The following is a 22,271-nucleotide window of genomic DNA, read 5'->3' on the forward strand; positions in this document are numbered from 1 at the left end:
AGGAATGCACCATGTATGTGTCTCACATTTGCTCTCACAGTCTTAAAATCAGGGCAGTGAAGTAGCTGTGTGTACATGCGTGTGTGTGTACAGGTGCATGTGTGTGTGCATGTGGGCCTGTGTATGTGTGTATGTAGAAGGAGCACAGAGAAGGAGACTGATACAGAGGACGTACCTGGTGCAGCTCCATCAACACCACCCAGGATACAGACAGAGTGGCCCTGTTCCCCGACATCTCCCTCGGGGGAAGGTGTCACAGTCTCCTCCAGTGTGGACGCTGAGGCCAAGGGGTTCGTGCTTGTTTGGTTCTGCAGAGAGGTGAGCAGGGTGAGAGTTACAGGAGGGCGGTAACTCCCCAGACTTTCAGGGCCTGCCAGGACACCGTGTGGACCTTCTCCTGACCCGGCAGGACCCGGCATCCTCCTCTGCTCCCTGAGCACCCGAGTCAGGGCAGACCCAACCTGTGTCTCAGCCTCCTTGCAACGGGGCTGCTCTAGGGAGCCCCAAATACAGAGTGACCCTGTTCCTGTATCTTCAGCTCTAATGTGAGCCCCCCCCACCCCAGCCTGGGTAGAAGTCTCACCAGGTGTGAAAGAGGCTAGGACTGATGCACAGGCCCAGATACGCCTCAGGGATCACAGGGCCCTGCTTTCGGAGACCCCAGCTGGAGGCTGGCAGAGCTCAGCTTCCTCATGTGTACGGTGGAGGTGTGCACTTGACTGCCAGGGCCTCCTCTCTGCACGCCAGATATTCCAGAGCCATCTGCTTTTCAAGTTCATTGGCTCCTGGACCCTGGTTGCTCTTGTCACACACAGCCTTGGGCTTGCGTCTTCTCGACATGTGGGAAGGTCTATGCGTCTGATGGAACACTGCACACAGATGCCAACTTAAATACCAGCCGGGGCAGACAGTTGGTGCAGCAGCCTGGCGATGCCCATGTTGTAAATCACAATGCCTAGTTCGAGCCTTGGCTCTGCTTCCACTTCCAGTTAATGCACATCCTGGGAGGTAGCAGGTCCTGGTTCAAGTTCCTGGGTGCCCACCATCCGTGTGGAAGACCAGGCTTGAGTTCTGGGCTCTTGGCATCAGCCTGGCCCAACCCTAGCCACTGCAGGTATTTAAGGAGTGAACCAGTGATGGGAGCATGCTCTCCCCCCACCCTCTCTGCAGCTGTGTTTGGATCTTGGAAACATAGGTGGGCTGGCAGCCATTGCTGGGCTTGAGCTGGTAGGTGACAAAGAGCTGTGCTACTCCCCAAGGAGGGGAGGTGGCTCTCGGCAGTGTCAGGAGTCAGGAGGGAGTGCGGCGTTGATGGAAGGATGATTCGGGAACCGTGGCAGGTGCAAAGGGAAGGGCGTGGTACCCTGGCCTGCCCAGACAAAGCCACTCTAGTGCGATTCCTACCACGCTGCTGGACAGGCAGTCTCTGGAGCCCCAGCCATTGTGTGTCATGGACATCGAATGCTCAGGGAGGTGGCAGTGCCTGCCTCGGTGGGTGGCTGCACCCTGCAATAGCTGGGCTGAGCCGGGGCTCCAGGCAGGCCACGTGCTGGGGAGGCTGCGGCCACACACGGGTTGGGATCGTTCCAGGGCAGGGGTTGCCTCTGTGGTTCACCCCAAGCCCTCAAGGCAGGTTTGGCTGTGCTGCCCAAGGCCACCCCGTGTGTGGGAGCACAGCTGGCCTGCCCGGAAGAGCCCAGAGCAATCAGCATCCTCCCCGCTTCATTCTTGTGGCCCCCAGAGACCAGCGGGGCCAGCTCAGGTCGTTCGTTCCAGCCGACATCCCTCAGCGAAGTGCAGCTCTCTCTGCTCCCCGGCCAACCTTGTTTACCTCGCCTTTGCTCCAAACCCGAGCATCGCAGGACACAAGGAAGAGTTTGAGGGAGGCCTCATGACACTGCCTAGCAGGAAGCCCACTTGCCAGCCCCTCCCAGGGTCACAGATCCCCTCCTCCAGGGAAGGGGACAGCAGGTGGGACCAGGACATCACCACCAATCCTTGTGTCCGATTCCTTACTTCCGATGGGCTGTTAGGGGCATGCACGCAGGTCCTGGACCAGAGGGACAGTTGACATGATAAGGGACCCCGCTCACACCTGGGGCACCTCTCGGTGTCGATCTTTGTGCTTGCTGCATGGCAGGGACTCCCTATGGCTTCTAGACACAGCAAACTTGTCCCTGCCCTTGGGACACTCTTCTCCACCCCAGCCCAATTTGCCAGTCAGTCTCAGTTCCGATGTGATTCTTCCAGGCAGCCTCCAAGGACTGCTCATCCCACCAAGCTTGCCCAGCAGCAGCGTTCCTCTGGGCTCCCACAGTCCCCTGGGTTTCTCACATGACCAGGCCGGTCACACTGTGAGGTCACTGCTGGGATGACCACATGAACTCGCTATTGCCTGCCTGCCTGCTGCATTGTGAGCCCTGTGCCCGGTGGGTGTGAGGGCACAGCTGAGAGGCGAAGGGCTCACAACCTCGTCCGTCTCCACACTTTCCAGGGAAAGGCAGGTATCCCAGCCACTGTTGGAAAATGGTGACCCCATTTCGGCCTGTGGCTGACCTGGTAAAAACTCTACCATTTGGTTGGATCACCACCACGATGGCCGTCCCCACACCCTTTTCTGAGTACAGCTTTATGGAGGTGTAACTGATGCACAGCAAGCAACACCTATTCAAGGTGCAGTTGGATCACGTCGGACACACACACGCACCTGTGCAATCATCACCACACTCGAGATAATGAACCTATCCATCATCGCCATAGGTTTCCTCCTGGCCCTCGGTAATCCCTCCCTCCTGCCCCTCCCAGCCCCACGCCCTGTCCCCTGGCAACCTCGGCTCTGCTTTCTGTCACTATAGATTAGTTCGCAGTTTCTGGAGCGCCATATAAATGGAATCACACAGCGTGCACTGTGTTTTGCCTGGCTTCTTTCACTCAGCATAATTATTTTGAGATTCGTCCAAGCTGTTGCATGAGTCAGTAGCTCAGTCCTTTTAATTGCTGACTAGTGTTCCATCAGACACATAGACCAGGCTTTGTTTATCCGTGCACCTGTTGATGGAGACTTGGGCTGCCTCCAGTTTGGGCTCAGCCTCTGCACAAGCGTCTTTGCACAGTGTTGTGTGCATGCGTCTTTTCACCTCCCCTTTTGCCACCTTCAGAGGGGTCACCTCCAGTGTTGGGGAGGGGAGCCAGGAAGGTGTGGCTGAGGCCTTGTATAGGTCCCCAGGGGGCAGTTAGGGGGCTCCCTACAACCTACACACCCCGTGCAACCCAACCACCCTGGATCCTTGTCCCCAGGATCCCCGTCTTCCCCACTGTGGCTGCATCACGCCATCCCATTTATAATGAAGAAGGATCTGTCCAAACCACTTGACTCCCATTGGGCAGAAGGCAAGGACTCTCCTTCCCCCACCACGATGGACCCCCACCCTTCATTCCTGATGTGCACCCAGGATCTCACACATGTGTGCATGTGCACAGGAGCCTCAGGCCCTGGGGTAGGTTTCCTGGCTGGCCGCTGCAGTGGTCTACCCAGGGGTGACTGTGGGGCCCCAGCTGAAGGGGCTACTGAGACTTGGGGTTTGAAGGACCCACTGCTGTCCCACAGGCTGCCTCCTCCCTGGGGACCCAAGGCCCAGCAGCACTTTGGCCCATTTTTTTTTTTAAGATTTATTTATTTTTTTATTTGAATGTCAGAGTCATACAGAGAGAGGAGAGGCAGAGAGAGAGAGAGAGAGAGAGAGAGGTCTTCTATCCGATGGTTCACTCCCCAGTTGGCCGCAACTGCCAGAGCTGCGCCGATCCAAAGCCAGGAGCCAGGAGCTTCTTCCAGGTCCGCCACGCGGGTGCAGGGGCCCAAGGATGTGGCCATCTTCTTACTGCTTTCCCAGGCCACAGCAGAGAGCTGGATCAGAAGTGAAGCAGCTGGTACTAGAACCAGTGCCTATATGGGATGCCGGCACTTCAGGCCAGGGCGTTAACCCGCTGTGCCACAGCGCCAGCCCCCAACTGGCCCTTCTTGGCACCGTCCCCAGCTTGGGGTCGCCATGTGGACAAGCCAGCCTCCAAACCTCCCTGCACTGCCCTGCCACAGGCCACCCCCTCTGCCACCTCAGGGCCTTCCCATCTTCAAAGTGAGCCATTTCTGTCCTTGAGCCCCGTTCCCAAGGCCTTTCTTGCTTTCTGTCCCCTCAGACAGTTTCCTTTGATCCGCTCGAGTCACTCCCTTGGCCTGATCCGCCACCCTTCTCCCTTTCTCACAGAGTCGGTGTCCGGAGGTGGCCTCCGTCAGTCTCCACAAGAGGGAACAGGGTTATCAGCATCTCCAAAGCACCTCTGTCACCCCTCTCCCCGCTGGGGTCTGAACTGAGCTTGGTGCCAGGGCAGGGGATTCTGCCCTTCCGTTGCTGGTAGGCTTGGGTTGCTATGTCAGAACCAGAGACCCAGAATCGCGAGGACCTGAGAAGAGAGAGGAAGGAGAGAAAAGCTATGCCCACGTCTCCCATGTCTTGGGTCTGCAGCAGCCAGGAAAGAGGCAGAACAGGGCTGGAACCCAACAGCCCGGACTCCCATTTGGTGCACATCTCATGCGGTGCCTCCTGCTGGGTGCTCTTCCATGCCTAATGAGTTGCACGGGTGGCTGAGGACCAATGGAAGACAGGGGGTACCCTGGTTGCCCTCTGGGAGTTGGCATATCAGTAGGGGGGCAGTGAGGTCCAGGAGCCAAGTTGGGAAGTTGCACAGAAAACCAGTCGAAACCGTGTTGCTTGATCCCAAACACCAAGCACAGAGGCCAAGCACAGAGGAAGGGAGCTGGGGGGCCTGGGAGAGCTCCCTGGGTGGGATAGGCAGGAGCCAGCTGGGAACAAGCAGGGATCATCTGGAAGGTCATGCGGAGGGCACGCCAAGCAAAGCACAGCGCCCCAAGGGGGTGGCAACCCGGCCCTCTTGTCTTCACCCTTGGCTCAGCCTTCCTCTCTGATCCACTCAGGACTCCCCACACCCACCCCGACCTGGCCTCCAGCCCTCCTAAGCGCTCCTCCCCAGGGCACCTGGGAGCAGTGTGGAGGCCGTCTGGGCAGAAAGTGCTGGCACCAGCACTTCCCCTTGCCTCTCTGGCGCCGGCGCCAGCGCTGTATTGAGAAACGACCATTCCATGCACCGGCCGCGGCCCTGCGCCCCGCCTCCTGGCCCCTGGGTTCATCCGATCACCTGCACCCCCAAGACTCTTTGGGTGGGGAAGGTGAAGACGGCATGCTGTGGAAACACGATTGCCTGCCACTATAAATACCCCCAGGCACAGAGGCAGGGGTGGAGGAGCTGAATAGAGAGTCCGCGCACGCATCGCGGGGTGTGTGCAGCAGTATCCCCTGGGGAGCCTATGAGAAACACGCATGCCAAGGCCCCGCCCTGAGCAGATGGAGCCAGAGCAGCCAGGCCATGTTTGAGGAGGTACAGCGGTGTTCTTAGCCCCCACCAGCTGATGCTGGCGTCCTCTCACAGCCCCACTCGCCCTGTGCTGAAGACATCGGGCTTTGGGGATACGAGGTGCACAGATGAAGCGTGGTCCTTCCCGGATTAGTCAGGGCAGCCCGGGGACTCCAGCCCCATCTGGTCCATGCAAGGGCAGGGTGGTGCAAGGCTCCAGTTTCCTAGCTGCCATGAGTCGGGGCCTCAGGACCAACCTTGCCCGGGGCTCCCTCGGAATGGCCCCCTGCCCTTGCAGGCTGGTGGTCTTGGGCCATGTCGTTTGCCCATGAGGTTCCTCATTCACACCTCCTGATGCCTGTAGACTGCACAGCTTCAGAGTCTGTAATTGGTGTTCCTGCTTCCGGTGTGACTGGGACCTCTTTTAAATGCAGCTTTTGCTTCCTTCTCTGACCAGGGTTTAGAGTCTCCCTCCTGCCATTCTGGGCAAACATCCCCTTCTTGCCCCTGGCCCTTCTCCCCTTGGGCAGGTCTCCGCTGGGTGGTGATGAGCAGGCAGTGCCAACCCCTCCCACCACTGTGCTCATCCCCATGGCAATGACCGCCATCTACACCATCCTCCAGTTCTCACCACTGCTGCTTCCACCATCACCACAACCCTGTCACCACTGCTACCTCCCCTGACAGCAGCAGGGCCATCAGCAGCACCAGCACTCCTGCCACCACCGGGATCACCACTCCCTGAGTTACCAGCACCACAGGCACTGTGGCGTCTGGTGTCGCAGTATCACGTCCTTTTACAAGTCTGCATGGGCACAGGCTGATGTCTGAACCTCACCATCACCTTGAGCTGGACTCAGAGTCTTGACTGCACCTCCCCTTGGCTTGGCCTCTTCCTATCCAGCTGGCCCTCTGGAGGCCCTGTGTTACCAGGGGGATCTCCTCCGCTACCCACACTGACGGAGATCTTTCTTCTCCACCATAAGCGAGACCTCGTGGGAGGGACCCTCCCGGGAACCCCAGACTGGTGGGAGAGGTGTCCGCTCGGGGTCTCCAGATTGATGGAGAAAGGACCGCTGTATTGCAGGGGGCAGCATTTCCTCAGGAAAAGCCCCTTCCCTACCTTGGTTGGGGAGGGGGTCATCTCAGAAGGCCATCCGCTGCCCACGGCAGATTCCCGTTAGGAAGCTCCTGACAGGCTGGGGGGGGGGAAGGCCACCCCTCATGGGGGTGGGGGGCTGCTGGCAGGTGCAGGAGCACCCTGCGGCAGGGGCAGGGACAGAGGCTACCATCTAGGAAAGCAGAGCTCAAAGGCGAGCCACTGACCACACTGGGAGCACCAGGCCTCCTGCGGCCGCCAGATTGGGTGGTCGCGCTGTTGAGGCCTCCTGGGGAAGGCGGCTTGGGGCGGGGTGGGTGCCTTTGGCTCCCTGTCCCAAGGCCCCAGCTTCTCCAGGAACGAGCCTGGGAGTGGCTGGCGGGTGTGTGCCAGGCGCGCATTGTTTCCACGGCCGCTCCCTGTTTCCAGGTTGTGTCCACCCCGCCTGGCGCCAGCCCCTGCCCTGGCAGCCCCAAGCGCAGACACAGGGCCCGGAGGCAGCCGGGGCCAGGAATGTGTAGACAGGTGCCCTTGGCCTAACCTGGCAGAGAGTCCTGTCCCTGTGCCCCCCACACCGGGGGCCAAGGGGTGTGGGATGGCCTGGGAGCTCAGGTGCCCTCCTCCTGCCTTCTCACCAGGAGGGAGGTTGGCCTGTGTGTGACCAGGAGCTGCATCCTGAATGGGACGCTCCGTCACGGAGGGGCTTCTGCTGTTCCTACACTCGGTGCAGCCACCCTGCTTAGTCCCCAAGGCTGCATGCTGCCTTCCTGGGCTTCTCTTTTGGAGCCTCCCCAGAAGTGCACCCCTCCCTCCCTCCAGCACTCATCCCTGGGTTTTTCCCACAGACACCAGTGCTCCGATCCTCGTGATTTACATCTCAGGAGAGCTGTCGGTCACTGTATTTCCCAGCCACAGAATAACTCCAACCCTGTCCTCCAGCAGAGCCTCCATCTCATATTGATCCGAGCCATGACCTTGAGCTCATACTGATGTGAGCATTCACCGTGGACTGAATCTAACCCCGACCACAGACAGAACCCTGCACTCAAACGCATGGCCCAGCTCTATCTACGGCTTTCAGAGAAAGCCATCCATCGTCAAAGGGACCTGGTAAGAAACTCCTCTGCGTTGCTGTAGTTGTTACACACGGAAACTGCTTCCACAGTGTGTGTGTGTGTGTGTGTGTGTGTTTCCTCTATTCCATTCAGAATCCCTTTCATCACAATTCCATGCTACCTTCTCCAGGGTACAGAGGAAATAGGAGATGAGTCTCAGTTACACAGAGGAATTCTCTGCAAAGCCTGGAGCTCAGAGGAGGCCCGTGGCCGCCTAGTGGGGCCCGGATGTCACTGCACCTGCAGTGGCTGTCCCCAACCTGCCTTGGGAGTTTGAGTAGTAAAGAGTGAGTGGCGGGCGGGCGCCGTGGCTCACTAGGCTAATCCTCCACCTTGCTGGCACACCTGGTTTTGGCCTGGCTCAGGCCTGACCATTGTGCCCATTTGGAGAGTGAACCAATGGATGGGAGATCTCTCTCTCTCTCTCTCTCCCCCCCCTTCTATCTCTCTCTCTCTCCTCTTCTACTCTCTGTTGTTCTGCCTTTCAAAGAAACCTTAAAAATATGTTAGAAATATGGAAATAAGAACTGTGCAAAGGCCGGCACCGTGGCTCACTAGGCTAATCCTCCGCCTTGCGGCTCCGGCACACCAGGTTCTAGTCCCGGTCAGGGTGCCAGATTCTGTCCCGGTTGCCCCTCTTCTAGGCCAGCTCTCTGCTGTGGCCAGGGAGTGCAGTGGAGGATGGCCCAAGTCCTTGGGCCCTGCACCCCATGGGAGACCAGGATAAGTACCTGGCTCCTGCCATCAGATCAGCGCGGTGCGCCGGCCATAGCACGCCGCGCCAGCCATAGCGCGCCGGCCGCGGCAGCCATTGGAGGGTGAACCAACGGCAAAAGGAAGACCTTTCTCTCTGTCTCTCTCTCTCACTGTCCACTCTGCCTGTCAAAAAAAAAAAAAAAAAAAAAAGAACTGTGCAGAATCACTGGTAGCCCAGAGCAGTGCCCCTCCTCTGGAGGACAATGCCCACTGCCTGCGGGCAGAGAGCCCCTCTGTGGGGAGCTGGACAGCGCCCGCGACCCTGCCCCCACCCCCTAATTTGGGGAAGGAGAGGATGGGCCATGCATAAACAGGCCCGCGCCATGTGGATTTGTTCCATGCCACAGGGTGAGCCGTGAGTGTGAGCCGTGTGGGGAGGCTCCAGGATTTGAGGGGCCGCCTTGTCCCCAGAAAGCGGGTGCCCTGGCATCGGAGTCCGTCTGTGCTGCTGTCACGAAATACCTGAGCCTGAGAAACTTCTGAAGAACAGAAATGCAGTTCCACATGGGCTGGAGGCTGGGAACCCAGGATCAGGGCAGCAACAGGCTCCCCACCTGGGGGGCCCAGTCCTTGGCTCCCGAGATGGCTTCATCCCCCAGGAGGGCAGGCTGTGTCCTCATGTGGTGAGACAGTGGCGAGGAGAGGCTCAGCCGATGCTCGGCCTTTTCGTGAGGAAGGCGCAATGGAGCCATTGTGACTTGATTTCCCCAAAGCTCCCGTCTCTTAACCCCACTGCAATGGAGATCGAGTTTCGACATGACTTTGGAGAAGACACATTCAACCTACAGCAGCAGGTGGGGTGGGCATTTGGAGCAGCAGCTAAGAAAACTGCTGGGGACACCTGCATCTCAAATCAGAACGCCTGGGTTTGAGCCCCGCTCCTCTCTCCCCATTCAATATCCTGCTATTACACACTCTGGGAGGTAGCAGGTGAGGGGCAAGTACTTGGGTCTCTGCCACCCGCATGGGAGACCTGGACTGAGTTCCTAGCTCCTAACTTTGGCTTGTCCCAGTTTCAGCTGTTGCAGGCATTTGGGGAGTGAATCAGAGGATTAGACATCTCTCTCTCTCTCTTTCTCTCTCTCTCTCTTTCTCGGTCTTTCAAACAAAACGTAAAAAAAAAAAATTTAAAAGAAACAAAAAACCATAACAGTACAAAAATCTGACCCCTGGCAGGAGGCTGGGCCCAGCTGCGGTTTATATCTGGTATGAAGACCAGGCCTAACAAGCAAACAGAAGTAGAAAACAGCTTCCACAAACATGGAGCCAGCGTCGCAGGCACACAGCTACCCTGCCAGCACTGCGCACCACCCAGCCCCCTTCCCCACTGTGAACTGACTGTGTACCTTGCTGCCAGTCACCTCCCTGGTTTAGGATCTGGCAGCAGGATGTGTGCCGTACCCAAGGAGATGTGATGGGAGCTAAGGACGAACCGCTGATGGACTGACTGCTCGGTCTGTTTCCTGCTGCAGCAACAACGTCCCTGAGGCCAGGAACTGTACCGAGAAAGGTCTGTTTGGCTCAGAGCTTCGGACACTGAAAGTCCCTGGTCAGGCGCCCCAGCCGTCTGACCTCTGCCCAGGGCCCCTTCAGCTCCATGAGGTCATGGCGATGGCATCATGTGGGAGCACCTGTGAGAGGGCAGGCGTGTGGCAAGATAGCAAGCCAGGGGGAAACTCAGCCAGGCTTGTTTCTGTGTAACGACTCACCTTCCCAGAATCCACCTGGGGTCCCATGAGAGCTACCCTAATCCTTCCCTGGGCAGCACCCACAGCCACCTGGCCCAAGATTCCCTGCCTCTCGACATCCCCGCACTGGCAGCCAAGCTCCCAGCACAGGTACCTTTGAGGGACAAACCACATCCAAACCACTGGACACTGATTGGGCAGACACCAGGTCTTATTGACTTGTCCTCAAGAAGAAGCAAAAAAAAAAAAAAAAAAAAAAAAAAAAAAAAAAAAAAAAACAAAAACCAAAAAACCAGTGTGGATCAAAGAGATTCTGAAAAATAAAAAAGCACCACAATCAAGATGCAAATGCCAAATAACCGTTTATCAAATATTTGTTTTAGGAAACATAGAAATATTGGGAAATAACTGCTTTGTGGTCTCTAATAATTCAGGAAAATGTGAACTCGAAGAAAAAGGATGAAGTGGTGATATATTGGACTGGAGTGAGAAGGGAGAAGTCCAAAGGCATAAGAGGAAAGAGAAGCTTGCTGATGGAAGAGAGGAGGAAGGAAACTCGAGAGGCCATTGCAAAATGTAAGTCTCCACTGGAAATGGAAACAGAAACTTGACACTGCAGAAAATAGAATCAGTGATGTGGAAGATATTTGAGAAGTTTTCCAGAATGCCTGGGAAAGTAAGAAGAAGATAGAAAGCTTAAAATAGAACATGAGTTTTCAAGGATAGGACAACTCACAATTGTTAGGATGTCAACTTGATCTACAGGGTGATACTACTAATCAAGCACAGTTATTTTCTTGATATTGACAAACTGATTCTGAAGTTTATATGAAGAGGCAGAGAAAGAAGAATATAGAATTTTTGTATATTTTTGTATATACAATATACACAACAATATGGAAGGCTAAGAACAAGTTTGGAGGACTGACACCTGACACTTCCCAGCTCCAACACTTACCATAAAGCTGCAATAATGAAGACAGCGTCGTATTGGTCGGATTGGACGAATAAATAAGTGGGAAAGAATAGAGCACTCAGAAATAGGCCCACATCAATCTGGCCAAAGGATGACTGACACAGAGAAAGGGAGCACAATGAGGGGGAACAGTGTTTTCAGCAAGGCCGCTGCAGCAACTGGACATCCCTGTGTAGCACAAGGAAGAATCTAGACATAGAATTATACCCGTCACAAAGAGAAGCTCAGGATGATCTCAGACATAAAGCACAGAACTCCTGCAAGTCATAGGAGAAATATGGGGGGAAAAATCTAGGTAACCTTGAGTTTGCAATGTGTTGTGTTTTTTGTTTGTTTGTTTTTGTTTTGTTTTGTTTTGTTTTGTTTTTTTGACAGGCAGAGTTAGACAGTGAGAGAGAGAGAGAGAGAGACAGAGAGAAAAGTCTTCCTTTTCTGTTGGTTCACCCCCCAAGTGGCCGCTACGGCCAGCATGTTGCAGCCAGCAAGCTGCACCAATCCGAAGCCAGGAGCCAGGCACTTCCTCCTGGTCTCCCATGGGGTGCAGGGCCCAAGAACTTGGGCCATCCTCCACTGTACTCCTGGACCACAGCAGAGAGCTGGACTGGAAGAGGAGCAACTGGGACAGAATCCAGCGCCCCAACCAGGACTAGACCCTGGGGTGCCGGCACCACAGGCAGAGGATTAGCTAGTGAGCTTCAGCACCGGCCTGTTTTTTTTTTTTTTTAATACAGTACCAAAGGCACAATCTAAGAAAGAAATAATTAACAATCTGAGCATCAATAAATTCAAAAATTTATCCTCTGTGAAAGACCCCATCAAGAAAATGAGAAGGCAAGCCATAGAATGGGAGATAATGTTTGCAAAAGGATTGCTATATGCAGAATATCTGATAAGGCACTGTGACCCAAAATGCACAAAAGATTCTTAAAATTCAACAGTTAAGCATACAAACAACTTGATTACAAATGAGCCAAAGATCTCAACAGACACCTCACCAAAGAAGACGTGCCGATGACAAGTAAGCAGACGTCATCAGAGAAATGCAAGTTAAAGCAACAAATACCACTCTGTACCTAGATGAATGGCCAAAGTCCAGAACACAGACAATGCTAAACAAGAACCCTCATTCATCACCGGCAGGAATACAAAATGGTGCAGCCCCTTTGAAAAACAGCTTGGCAGTGTCTTACAAAACCAAACACACTCTTAGCATCCATTCCAGCATCTGTGCTTCTTGGTGTTTGCCCAAATGAGTTGAAAATTTACATCCACATGAAAACCTGAACACAGATGTTTGCAGCAGCTTCACTCCTAACAGCCAAAGCATGAAAGCAGTCAATCAGTGGGTGAGTGGGCAGGCAGCGTGGGTCATCTAGACAAGGGGCTATTACTCAGTGCTAATAAGAGATGGGCTAACATGGAGGACCCTTAAATGCATGTTATTAAGTGACAGAAGACATCCTGAAAAGATTAAACACTGCATAAATCCCAACACACAATATTCTGGAAAAGGCAAAACTACAGAAACAGCAAAAAGATGAGCGGTTCCCAGGGGTTACAGGTGAAGCTCAGGATTTTTAGGACAGTGAACCTCTCGGCATGGTACTGCAGTCCCTACACAGACCAGCCACGCGGCCACCTGTGTGTGGAGGCTGGTGTCTTGCAAGCACACTACATTCCTGGGAGAAGGACATATCCTGGAAGCCATCGCCTGGAAAGCCAGACTCAGGAAAGAGGAGGCTGCAGAACAAGACCATTGGAGAGCCCTCTTAACTGCAGACCTGGAGCTAGTAACTAGATGGCTAAACAGTTAATACAATTTCAAGAAAAATGACCTCACCTGTTGCTGTCTGGGATGTTGGTGGTCATTTCTATGCACGGTTTTTTATTGTGGAGTCATCAATTCTTTGATCAACAAAAGTTCCCCAAAGCTGTTAGAGTGATAATTTGGTGGAAGTAATGTTTACTTAGCTGTGTACTGGCAGTTTGTGCACTTTATTGCTCGTAAGTTTTAACTCCATTAAAATAAAGAAAGGAAATTCAACATAAAAGAATCCCTGATAACAACAGCATTGGAACTCTGAAGAAATATGGTAAATGGATGCAACCATGACATCTTTGTATGAGTTATAAGATGGCCTTCTCCTTCTCAAAATCTTTTATTTTCATGTCTTGACCATCATAGTAATAATTTATGGCTCTGATTATACAGTATCCCCTTAGCTATGACGCACTTGTGCAGGACACAGCCTACATAACCTTATGGTTTAATCTTGCCTAGCCCACCTGCCTTACCCTCTTCCTCCACAGCCTCTGCCCCCACTGAGTTGCAGCACCCAGCAAATAGGCTGTTCACTTGCCCAGCTGGGGGCGCTCCTGAACGCTGGGCCATTCACAATCTGGAATAATGTGGTAAATTTTCCTGCAAGGGGCCAGTTTGCCACAAGATATGCCAGAAGGTTTCTTGCTACAATGGCTGGAAATGACTGGGTGACTTCTGCCTCTCAAGGCAGTTTGAAAACCCCTGGTTTTTTCCTAAATCTACCCGGGATACCCTGGAGCCCGCTTGTGGGTAGGAGATGAGCCTACAGCTGGGCACAGACAACCTGTACGTGACCAGGACATGGGAGGAGACTAAGGGCCTCCCTCCACAGGGGCCCAGGCTTGCTGGGGGATCCAGCTGACTCTCACTCTTCACAACCTTGGCTGAAGCTGCCGGCCCAGCTGTGACCTGCTGCCACCTATTCTCATCCTTCCATTTTGCCTGTGTCCCAAGGGCGGCCAATGTCTCTACTGTCTCCTCCTAAAATCATGCCATTAATCACGTGAATGTGAGATCACGTTTGTTCCCATGCACTGTAAGCTTCCCTGGCCTTTCATTTCCCATTATAGGCCGAGCTCCATAATTCTTACTGCAGAATTAATGAATGAATCAATAAATCAAGTCTTTCTCAAGGAATAAACGGATGAACACATTTTAAGAGTTTTCTTTTGCAAAGACAGCAGTGGCCCTGGAACCTGTGTACACCTTCCCCTAAAGGTGAATTTTATAAGTTGTAAAAATAAAACCCATGAGAATGACAAAATGCCTGGGTGAACTATGCTGCCCTAAACTGTGTCTCTTGGGGTTAGGGTTCACACAGAACACAGAAGGAGACCCTCCTATTATCCTAAAACAAGGTGAAAGAGTTGTGCCTGGTGCTCACCGTGGCAATCATTTTCAGCCACGAAAGAACTTACTGAAAAGGTCTGGGCATGACTGTCTTTGAACATTGTGAGCAAAACCTTCTGCATCCATCCGGTTGGGGAGATGTGTTTAAGCTCTATTTGACAAAGAGGGAGAAAGGGAAGGAGGGAGGGAGGGAGGAAGAAAAGGAAGGAGGGAGGAGGGAGGAAAAAGGGAGAGAGGGAAGGAGAGAAGGAGGGAGGGAGGGAGGAGAAAGGGGGGAGGGAGAGAAGGAGGGAGGGAAGGAAGGACCAAGAGTTGTAAAATAAAACTTGAGATATGTATATGGACGTGTGTGTGTGTGTGTGTGTGTAGATGTATATGGACAAGGAAGCCCACGAAGGGTCCTGATGGAGTGCTAGGTTTCTCGCAGTGCACAGCCTCTGCTGCAGCCCCAGGAGCAGGGAAGCTGGTCAACAGCTGAGCTGGGGCTGTGGAAGTTGAAGGAAATCAGCGGGAATCTCCCTCCGCCTTCCTGGAAAGACTTGACTTTGTAAGAGATCACTTGCCTATCAAGGCCTGCTGTTGCCACCTGGGAGCCTCCAGGACTGACTTCAGTGAGCTGAGGTACCCTGGCGTGACCTCGCACCTCTGCCTGGGACGCTCAGCATCAGATGGAGCCGCCTGAATAGGTTGTAAATCAACTCAGGGTCCCTCCCTGCTCCCCTCCAACTGAGGTGAGAGTTGGAGCTGCGGAGTGCGTGCTGGGCCAGTCTCCCCCCACCCCAGGCACTGAGTGTCTGCAAATTTGGCTTCCATAGTAGGGCTGCATTCCTGGGATATGCCAGGAGGACCTGTGAGGATGAGATCCGAGGAGGATTCAATTTGTGCCACATCTGAGTACTGCACTTAGATTGAAAAACAATCTGGATAAGCTTCCAAAGTATGCCAAGACTTGAGCCGTCTTCTGTTTCCATACCAACCTGACGCCAGCCCGGGAAAGAGGAAGGGAAACACTGCAGACAGCAGAGGAAAGCTCTAAGGAACAGGGCACGGAGCCCCAGAGGAGCTGTGAACAACACACATGCTGTCTACCTGCTCTGTCTGTGATAACGACACGATGTCATAAGTGCAGTGATATGCCAGTCACAACAGACCCACCTAGCTATTGCCTGCAATGCAGCTATCCCATATGAGAGCTGGTTCGAGTCCCAGCTACTCCATTTCTGAATCAGCTCCCTGCTAATGTGCCTGGGAAAACAGCAGCAGAGGGCCCAAATGTGTGGGTCCCTCCACCCACATGGGAGAGCCAGACGGCGTTTCAGCCTTTGCAGCCATTTAGAGAGTGAACCAGCAGATGGAAGCTAGCTCTCTTTCTCTCTCTCTCTTTCTTTCTCTCCCTCCACAACCCCTCCACCTTCCCATAACTCAGCCTTTCTAAAAAACAGATAAATCTTCAAACAAACACACAAAGTGGCAGGAGCATGGCCTCGGGGGAGGCTTAACATGGCCATTTCACCCTGTGCCTAACAAAATATGCACAAAAGCAGGAGTAATATACATATAAGCCTCACATCCTTCAAACAGAAGACACCTCCTTCTCAGTATTTATAATACATTAAAAGTGATGCTAGACCCTTAGGCCACAAGGAATACCTCAGAGTGAAATCCCCAAAGTAGCGGCATCACAGACCACCTTCTCTGACCACAATACAACATGAGCAGCCAGTGATAGCAAGCACTCATCTCCCAGATACACCTTGCCACAAAGAGAAACCAATTCTGCAGCTACGGACTGTTAAGAGAATAATGACGATGAGACGGATGGCACATCTGACTTTACACGTGCCACATCATCGCCGTCACGTGTAAAATTAAACTAATGCAAGGCAAAAGGGTGGAAATGACACACGCCGGGCTCTAAACAATGTTTGCCGCAGGACAAACAAATCTCTGTCCGCTGGCATCTGGGACCACACTCTGTGTCCTTGCTTTACATTCCCAGTCCTGTAAGGTAGGAACGGATACCCACTTTCAATATGAGAAAATAACGAAGCTTGGAACGCCTCATGCTCTGGAAAGCCTCACACAGTAATGGACACACGGAGCGAAGAGAAAGGCCAGGGGTGAGGCGACAGGCTGTGCACTGCTCTCCTCGCTTCCCTGCCCAGGGGGCCGTGGACACTTTCTGAGGGACCCGTCCAGCACAGCCCTTCTGAGACTCTGGTAAGCAAAAGAGGAGACCATGCAGCTCCCGAGGGGCTTCCATGCAGGAGCCATCATGGACTGTCGTATGGCAACCTCCACTGACTCCTCCCAGACAGGCACTTCTTGGGCAGCACGGATGTGTGTCAGGTGGGCATCGGGATTACAGAGAGCAAGGGTCCGACTGCCCTCAGGGAGCTATCACGGGGGAGCTGGCAGCACCACACTGGAGCCCAAGGTACAGAGCACACAGGACAACAGGTGCTGATCTTCGACGGGCGGATGGCGTACCCTGGATGAGTGACAAGGCCTGGGGACTGAGATGAGTGGGACGTGCAGGGCACCACACTGTGTACAGCTGAGGTGAGCCGTGCTCTCAGCAGCTGCGTGGCCTGAATTTGGCTTCCCTGGTTTCCTGATGGCCCTGCCGTCACTCTTATAGGTGTCTCAGTTGGCTTGCTCAACTTCTCAAAGACACTAAGAGAGAACGGGGCGTCCCTAACATCCCCACTCTCATCTTCCCTCCTTTCACAACCACAGGGCGTTAGATGTTATGGGTGTTCGAGGCACACTTTCGAAAGTGAAGTCTGTGGCAACACACTTGATTGAATTAAAAGCCTGGCAATGTCTTGTGACCATACTGGTAGCTGAGGGTGGAGTTGTGTGGGTGCCTTTGGCTTAGAGCCCAGCTATTTAGGGCCACTTGATGCCAGAACTTGTGCTCCAGAGGTGGGGCCACGCCTGCCCTTCATGTCTTCTCATCTGCTTTTGAGGAACCGAGACAGGCCCCTGCCCTTGCACCAGGTGGCTGTGCCCAGGGGCAGATCTGAGACTCTGCAGGAGGCATGTGGTCTGCATTCTCCCACACTCTTTGGCACGGTTTCAGCCACAGCTCCCTGACATTTAGGAGAGAAGGACTCAGCATTGCAGCTCGCAGACCAGGAAGGCTGGAACATTAGCTTTGCGGAATGTCAGAGATCCTCCAGCCCAGTGTTTCCCAACCACCAGTCCCCAGACAGGCACAGGGCCAGGGCACATTTTTACTGGTCTGCACAATTTTTCCTCCCCCATGCTTCTTACCTCCCAAACCTTATAAACTGAAACGCATCCAAGTGGCTCTCAGCCTCTCCGGCCGGATCCAGGGAGTCTGGCTGGGACTCCTGTGGGGCAGGGGCAAGTGTGTGGCCTTGTTGTCTCAGTTCTAAGCTCTCTTCTTCCAGCAAGCACAGAAGCCTGCAGAAGCCCATCCATCTTCCTTCCACGGTGACGGTCCCCAAGTCAAGTCAAGGTGTGCGTAAGTGCTGCCTCTGCTTGATGTAGTGCTCCTCCTTGTCTGCCTGGCAAACTCCGGCTCACCAGGCATTGCCTGTATTGGGAATCTTTCTTTGCACAGCCTCCCTTCTCTGGGGCTCAGTGGTTGACTCTGTTCTATGATGCCCAGTAGGCCACCCAGCTGTCTGTCTGCACACTGTCTCACTGCGGCCCCCTATACACACACACCCAGCCTCTTCAATCATGCACGTCTATTCTCAGAGTCTCCCAATGCACTGTGAGCTCCCTGAGGGAGCCAACCTGGGCTCTTCCATGCCAGGGCCCCAAGGCCTGGCATGGAGTCTGGCATCTGGCAGGTGCCCAATGTTTATTGAACAAATAAGTAGGTGATAAATGGATGGGTGGATGAGTGGGCAGATGCATAGATGGATGGATGGGTAGATGGATAGATGGATGGCTGACAGGGGGTCTGCTACAACAAGATAAGAATGGAATCAAGAGTTTCTGGCTGAGACCCACTCAGGAAGGTGTATCCAACCCTTCTCCATCCCTTGCTAGGTGAAAAGTGCATCCCATAATATAGCTGAAAGACAGAAGGACACATGCTCATTCCTCTCTTCCCTTCTCTCTCACTCAAGGACCAAAGGGAGAATCCAGGATCCACTCCTCGGTCTCTCAGGGTACAGAAGAGGCTGTAGCCCTCTCAGTGACTGGTTTCTGTGTAGAGAACACAACAAGCGCATGCGTGTGCGTTTGTGTGTGTATGTGTGTGCAGATGGCAAAGTGCATGGGCATGGAGGAGACTCTTGGGCCATCTTTTTCTCCCAAGTGACCCCAGGCTGCTGTCAGCCCTTACTCACCCCTCCTTGCTTACAATCCAACTGCAGCATTCCCTATCCCAGGGTGCATGGCCTCTGTTGGAGGCTTTGGTGGGTGGTAAACACAGCAGCCATACACACACCTTCAGACACACTCACACTTGTTCAGGGACACAAACATGCAAATGCACACACACTCTCACACATACACCCTCTGTTTCTAACCAACTGGGAGTCAGTTGGGGTTCAAAGCCCTGGGTCAGAATCCCAGTATTTCTCAAGGGCAAAGTTCTCTGGCGTAGCTGCAGCTGGATGTCCTGTCTGTCACCCGAGTAGAGACAGGGTTCCTGGAGAAGCGTGGCCTCTTCAGCGCAGTGACCCGCCTGGCTGAGCGGCCCAGGGGACATCAGTCTCTCACCAGCAGTGCCCTTTCAACAGCTCCTTGAGTTTCCACACAATGAGGGAAATTGCTCCAGTGGAGGACACAGATTAACCAGCATCATGTTTTTGGTTTTTCGCAGCTTTATTAAGGTACTTTATACACCATGAAATTCACTCTTGATGCCAATGTCAACTGTGATTTTCAGTCACTTCAATCTGCAACCATCACCACAGCCTAGTGTCTAGGGCTGAGGAAGCTCACTCTCCTGCTGAGTTCATTGATCATCTCTGCCATATACTGGATCTCTTCCTTCTGGAGGATCAGGGGGTTCTTAGTCATTCATACATTTTATAAATGCATTAGGTGAAAGTTTAGTTTCTACCGTTCTACTGGTGTCCCCCGAATCCCTAGCCAGGATCCGTCACTGCCATGGAAAGCCCAGGTCATTCTCCTGTGGCAGTGCCTCAACTCAGATAAGTGGTGGGATGTCCTGCTGTCTTCCTTGAGGTAGCCGATCAGAGAGGTTGCAGCTTTGGGAACATATAGATATTCTGGACCCATTTGCAAAGAGACAAAGTTGTGCAAAGACAATACAATATCTGCACAATAACCATGATCGTTTTAGAAAGCATGTACAGTAGTGGGTTATTAAAGGTGCAAAAGGATGGGGTGCTGGGAAAGTGATGGCAAGTAGAGCTCTTTGCAGGGGAGGGAGGGGGAAGTGAGGTATCAGAGCTCCTGAGTCGGGGGAACTGGCAATCAGGGGTCGGGGTGGGGGGTGCCAAGCCTGTTGGGAATGAGACTGTCTCAGAGCCCTTCCTGTGAGCCCGCCCTGTGGGGCAGGCCAGCCCAGACATTTCTCTGCTTCCTCACAGTGCCCAGATGCTCCTGGATACTTTGGCCAGCCCTGAGGGACAGCAGCATTTCCCACTCCAGAAAAGGTAAGGCGGGCGGTGTACCCAAGCCTGAGCCACGCTGAGCTCTGCCTCTACGTGTGGTCACAGGGCAGAGGTGAGTCTGTGAGCCGGGCTCCCTTTGAGGACGACCTGACAAGTCTGACAAGCTCCCTGCCTGGCCCCTGAGTAGCCCTCAGCCAAGCCTTCTCCCCCCAAAATTCTCTCATCCAGGACTTAGTTCCATCTCATTTTATTTTTTTCCGCTATCCCTTGCCCCCACCCCTGCTCTCATTTCCTCTTTCCACAGTGCAAGGGAATTTCGCCTGGAACAGCCCACGGTGTGTGGTGGGCCTAGGGGGGCATCCAGAGGTCGTTGGAGCCGGGAGGGCCCCAGGCAGGGGCTGAGCAATGTGTCACTGCCAGGGCTTGGCAGAGTCTGCAGCCCTGGGGGTTGGGAGCTGAGGAACACCCGGGAGGTGGGAGGCAGAGGGCAACTAGAAGGCCTGGAGCTGCCAGAGGAGAAGACCTGAGGTGGGGGATGGGGAGGCCGTTGGAGCTTGGAGGGGAGACTCTTGCTGGCTGGTCACTTCCTGTCCAAGCCCCCAGGGTCCCTGGCTGAGGTCTCCTAGCTCTGATTGGAAGGTACCACCCTGGCTAAGAATTCTTCTTTCTTCCTTTCTTTTTTTTTCCCCACTAAATTAAATAATAAAGGGACTGTGTCTATCTCTATTTCCCTGTAGCCAAGTCTGAGACTTGGCTGATCCTGGAAGCCAACCAGGTACGTGGAAAGAGGAAAATGCAGCTGCCAAAGAAAATGAAGCCATGCCGTGAAGGCCAGATGGGGGCTGTGGGCAGGGATCAGCAGGAGGCTCTGGACCAGGGGCTGCCTGGGGGTGGGAGCTGTCTGCCTGGCCTCAGAGTGGAGGGGGGCAAGCAAGTCAGGGGTGAGTCTCCACGGTGGGCTGCGGGGACATTGTCAGTCCAGCATGGAGCCAGATCAGGGGCAACCTGAGCAGGTGACCAGCTAAATGGGGCTACTTGTGGCTTCCTGAGGGGCCCACAGAAGACAGGAGCTCCCCAAGCTTCGTAGAGGCAGGAGGGAGAGAGGAGTGTGACGACCTGTGGGAAGGGAGGGTCACCGTGCTTGCACCTGCTCCCCATTCTGGGACCATGGCTGTGCTCATTCCAGCCCAGAGTGCACCACGGCCCACAGTTCCTTTCTTCTGTCCCCTGACACCCGCAGGCCCAGGCCAGGCCAAGCCTCCCCCTGGGGAGCATTAGGCCTGGACCTCAAGCAGGAGAAGGTGGTGGGAAGGGGTGGGAGGAGGGAGCAATGACTTCCCTGTGGACTTTTCTTGGAGAGGGGAAGACACAGCATTGCAGCTTTGCTGCCTTGAACCCCATGCCCACTGCATGTGGCAGAACACCCAGAGGCACTCTCCAGCTCATCTGTGGCATGCACTTCAGGCTCCCTCATTCTCATCTCTCGCATCACAGTCAGAGGCACCTTTCCCCCTCCAAGTACCTCCTCTGTCTCTCATTATAACCCATCCATGTTCATCCCAGTCCTCAAGATGGTCCCCCAGATATGGTCCTTGATAGGGTGCTTCCTGCCACTTCCACACCACGCCCTGTCACCCCCTTCCTGACAGAGTCCTCATGCCCACTTCACCCCACTGGTAATTCCCCAAGTGTTCTGCACCCCACTTGCCCCACCCTGGCTGCCCCCTCGTGCCAGCACAGTACCCTCCTCCCTGCACCTGGCTCTGCCTCTGCCTCTGGTCCCAGCACCAAGGACAGCGCCTGGCATGCAGCAGATGCCCGTAAACAAGGATGAGCTGAGTGGTCTCTGGGCCTCTGCCCTCCCTGCCCTCGAGCCAGGTCGGCACTTGTAGCAGGGCTGGGCTTCCACACCTTTGCTCTTGGTGCACTGAAACAGCCTGGCAGCCTAAGCAGATGACAGTATCTTAGCATCACCACTGGCAGGCTTGTTCAGAGCAATCTGTACTTTCACCCGACGGCTTTCAGGCTCGCTTGTGAGGGAGAGGAAAGGGAGACAGCAGGAGAGGAGTGGGGCTCCGAGAGGTGGACACTACCTGGGGAATCCAAAGGTGGGATCAGCATCAGAAAGGCTTGGCCATTCCTCATCAACACCAGACAGCTGTGAGGGAGCCATCTGGGACAACCCCAACCTCCCTGAGCCCCACTGATCCTGGACGGCACCTGCTCAGGCAGCAGCCAGAATGCTACCAACTGACCATGAAGAGAGAGAAAAGCCCCTCTCTGGGCTCCATCTCCACTTGATCCCCACCCAGCTCATACAGCACGGGCCCCCACCCCCACCACTGCAATAATATCCCAGGGATGTGAGTCTTCAAAGGGGAAGGTGGGGACAGAAGGCTGGGCCAGAAAAAGCCCCAGACTCATCCCACACGTGGTAGAACACAGCCTTAGGAAGACCTCCCTCCGTG

At 54.2% G+C, this 22,271-nt stretch overlaps 1 long non-coding RNA gene across 1 annotated transcript in view; it reads right to left on the reverse strand.

Moving 5' to 3' along the window:
* Window positions 1-3,653: 3,653 nt before the first annotated feature.
* Window positions 3,654-22,271, reverse strand: part of LOC127488392 (uncharacterized) — a 125,859-nt gene continuing 107,241 nt past the window's right edge. The window contains exon 3 of the long non-coding RNA XR_016230280.1: window positions 3,654-4,458. This is a non-coding gene — a long non-coding RNA (uncharacterized LOC127488392). The remainder of the gene's footprint in view (window positions 4,459-22,271) is intronic.

Source organism: Oryctolagus cuniculus, chromosome 2 (assembly GCF_051225735.1).
Source record: "Oryctolagus cuniculus isolate XC-2025 breed Fujian yellow rabbit chromosome 2, ASM5122573v1, whole genome shotgun sequence".
Classification (NCBI taxonomy): Eukaryota; Metazoa; Chordata; class Mammalia; order Lagomorpha; family Leporidae; genus Oryctolagus; species Oryctolagus cuniculus.